This window comes from Mixophyes fleayi, chromosome 2 (assembly GCF_038048845.1).
Source record: "Mixophyes fleayi isolate aMixFle1 chromosome 2, aMixFle1.hap1, whole genome shotgun sequence".
Lineage (NCBI taxonomy): Eukaryota > Metazoa > Chordata > Amphibia > Anura > Limnodynastidae > Mixophyes > Mixophyes fleayi.
In genome coordinates this window covers 340,835,494-340,839,382 of record NC_134403.1, presented here as the reverse complement: position 1 = coordinate 340,839,382, position 3,889 = coordinate 340,835,494, and positions in this window count along the sequence as shown.

Below are 3,889 nucleotides of genomic sequence, written 5' to 3'. Positions count from 1 at the left end.
GCTGCCTATGTTGAGATTCATTCAACCAGGCATAGGCTAACTCATTTTCTTATATGTGGAAACTGATCTTTGGGTTCTTCTTTTACACAACTGTGTGTTTTTTGTTATACACTAATGCACCTTCTGTTTCTAATGTAACATCCAATTGCTAACATACGTTGGACTTAATTCCAAGACTTTGAAGATTATGGGTGCACTTTAAAGACAATGTGTTTTCAAACAGTAGAGGCTGCCTTTTGGACTAAACCAATATTTGAGTCATAAGGCAATTGAAGTTATGGGAAATGTATTGGACAAGATCTGTTGTCTGTTCTTTAATGCGTGTGTGTGTGTACGGTGTGCCAACAGGGGGCAATAGTAGTCTTTCTGGCACTTTAATTAGCTAGCTTGTAGTGTTCGTACCAGAAACACAATATAAGGAAAGTGATTATCTATAAAAAATGCCAAAGAAGCTATAAGTAGTTTTACATTTTACCCCATAAGTATGTTAAACCATATATAAAGGAATACCTTGGCAGCATTAATATGCATATAACCTGTGGGTTTTTAACATTTCAACCGGAACCCAAGTTATATCTGCATATTGGCTTTACACCTCATGGTTCAGTTATTCATTAATAATGTTCTTCTTTTTCTTTCATTTTTGTCTTCATTGTTGCGTTCCACTTAGTGTTTTGGCTTATTGAACTTTCTTTTTATATTCAGTCTGTAGCAGTTGATGGATGGATCTAGGTTTTTTTTTATTTGTTTTTTTTCGCTGGTGAATATTACAAGCAGCCCAAGAAACCATACTATTTAAGAAAATGTAAAACTTAGTTGTACTATACATTTTTATTCTTGCAGTTCCAGTTTATATTTTTAGATGTATGTTATCATTAGAGATGCTCAGGCTCTGTTCCTCAAGACCCGAACACACCCGAACTTAGAGGTGCCGAGCCGGCTCAGTACTGTCGCACGCCCTCGGAATTGAAAACGAGGCAAATCGTCATTGTGACGTCCTCGGATCTCGCGAGTTTTGAATTCCTTTTAAAGATCCAACATCACGGAGGGTGGGCGAACCCCCATTTATATTTTCTGCCACTGTTGTGTGCCAATGTGTCCTAGATGTGGTGGGGACTGCCGTGTGTTTGAGTCATTTCTCTGCCACTAACCATCCAGCCAGGTCGCTGCAGTCTTTGTTTGAAAGTGTATAAAAATAATATGACCTTTGAGGTGGTCAAAATTGTCTGCAAATGACTTGAAATTAGTGTTATTGAGGTTAATAATAATGTAGGAACAAAAAAAGAGCAAGATTATGTGATTATAGCATATTTTAGGTTTTTCCTAAAAGAATCCAAAACCAAAACATGAAGCTAATCCAGATCCAAAACCAGTTCACAGGGGTCAGTCAGCATATCTAGTTATCATGTTGCTGTAACATAGGTTAATGCTGGCTGCACACCCTGTATTACTGACTCATGTGTGGGACCCAAGACTACTAAGATGCTTGATGATGACCCTTTCTAAATTGATAAGATCGTTATCGGCATGTTGAAAGAGCACTTTTTTTCAGCCTTTTAACTTTTCAACCAGTCTTATGTGATCAGACTATTTGGGCGAGGTACCAAGTGGTGGGATGTCTAATGTAAATAGCTGTCCAGTTTGTGTGACCACATGGATCAGTGATCCTGTCGCTATTCTCTTGGGCTGAATACAAGGATCATTGTTTGTGACTAACTTAAGGCCAGACAGACATTTCACAATCTAGTTTGCAAGCACTAAATCCGTACAACATCCTCATATGGATGGTCTTCCACCAATCAGATAGTCGGACAATCATCACACGTGCGTGTCTTTTGGACCCCGAGCCCTACTTCTTCAATCTGACCCCTGAATTATTTTATCTGTCTAATTTGGCAATATATCTGTAAAGTGCTTGTTCAACAGTCAGGACAAATGACTAGATGACCATATTTGTGTGCTTGTGCACAATTTATTACAGGACCACTTAAGCTAAAATGTTTTTTCCCAAAAATTTCTAAATAAAAAGCTACTAGAAACATTAACAAATTTCTATGCAAAATTTCCCATATTTTGGCATATTTACATTTGCTGTGCATTCGAGTGCAAGCTATTGTCTTTTATTGCCCGTTTATAAAGAATAGCTCTTTTATGTAAATCAACCTTTAATTTAGGTTTTAGTGATCCTGTAAGCAAATCCCAGCCAATTATTTTTCCTTTCAATAACCCTTCTCTTACAGCCAGTCATAGTATATTATCCATTTTTAATGACCTGGAGAATTTTGGCATACAGTCTGTACTAGGAAAAGAGGCATTGTATGTTATGTCACAGCATAAACGGCTTGCTGTGCCTTATTCTAATTTACCTGGAGTCAGGAGTGCAGGGGAAGGAAATAATTTAAACTTGAAGCAGAGGAAAGTAAGGGGGAGATTAAATCATGTACCTTACATTTTTGCTTCCACAGTATAAAAACATACTGGTAGATTAATTGACTGCTGACAAAATGAACCCTAGTCTGTGTCTTTGTGTATGTTAGGGAATTTAGACCGTAAGCTCCATTGGGGCAGGGACTGATGAGAATGACAGATATTCTCTGTACATCGCTGCGTATTGGTGGAGCTATATAAACAAATTAAAATAAAATGAGATAAAGTCTTACTAAGCTGTGGTTAGGAACAGTGTACTACCCAGAAACATAACTAGCTATTGATGTAAGGGTACCAGTATGGAATTCAATTGAATGTAAGATTTTTATACACTCCGCAGACATGCAACAATGTAATTTATTAAGCCAACTTTTAATCCGGACCCGTAAGCTTAGGGTGCACCATTCATCACTGAACATGCATCTTATGTGTGGTTAACTAGCGATGATATGCAATTTGGAGTGTGTAAAAACAGACTGGTCTAAGTATTGTATTTTTTTCAGTGATTTAAAATATGTGGGTGTTTTCCAACAAATTCTCTAGAAGTCCGCTGATGGAAACTGCATTTTATTCATATCTGACGTGGAAAAATGTACTGGTGATGAAAAACTTCCTGAAGATTGGCTATTTAATAGTATGATATATTTTGTATTTGATTACTTTTGTTCTCAAAATGTAGACTCTCTAAATTACCTTGCAAAAAAACAAATTAATCACAGAAGGATCTAATTTGAAACGAGAGACATTAGAAAGCTGATAACATTAAATTGTTGTGTATTTGAGAATACAGATCTGTTTAGAACAAGTATTTCTGCATTAAGGATCTTGTGCTGAGTTTAGACACATATGCATCCAAAAAGTAAGCGCTAAGGAGTTGCACGTAAAAATAGCACTGGCTGATTTGGTTGTTCCCAATTGTAAAGCGATACGAAATTTGCTGGCGCTATATAAATAAATGATGATTTGGAGGCATCTGAAGATGCATCTAGCTCTGCTCCAGTAGTGTATGCCTCAGGTTATTTACAGTAGCGCTTACACCCAGATACACTTACACATCACCAGGTCATAATCACGAGAAAAATGTTTTGGTTTTATTTTTAACATTTGTTTTGAGAGCAAAAAACATTTGCTATTTGGTTTGCTTTAAATAATAAAAATCTTTATAATACAGGTACAATCTTCCTGCTCGTGTAAGAGCTGAAAGTAGCAACAAATTCTAAAATACACCCACAAAATCATAGTGACTCCCATTCCGCCATCAGAAGCAACTAGCTCATGCTGGAGACAGTCGCCATCAGCTGCTGGGTGCTTCTTCTTCATGTTAGCGGATGGCGTTCGGCTGACTGGATGAGTGACATTGTCACCCAGTGTTTTGAACACTTCCTTACCATTGGCACATTCTGCATCTGTCTATTCTCACCTTATGGTAATGTCACCCTGAGGAAAGGGATTATGTTTGCAA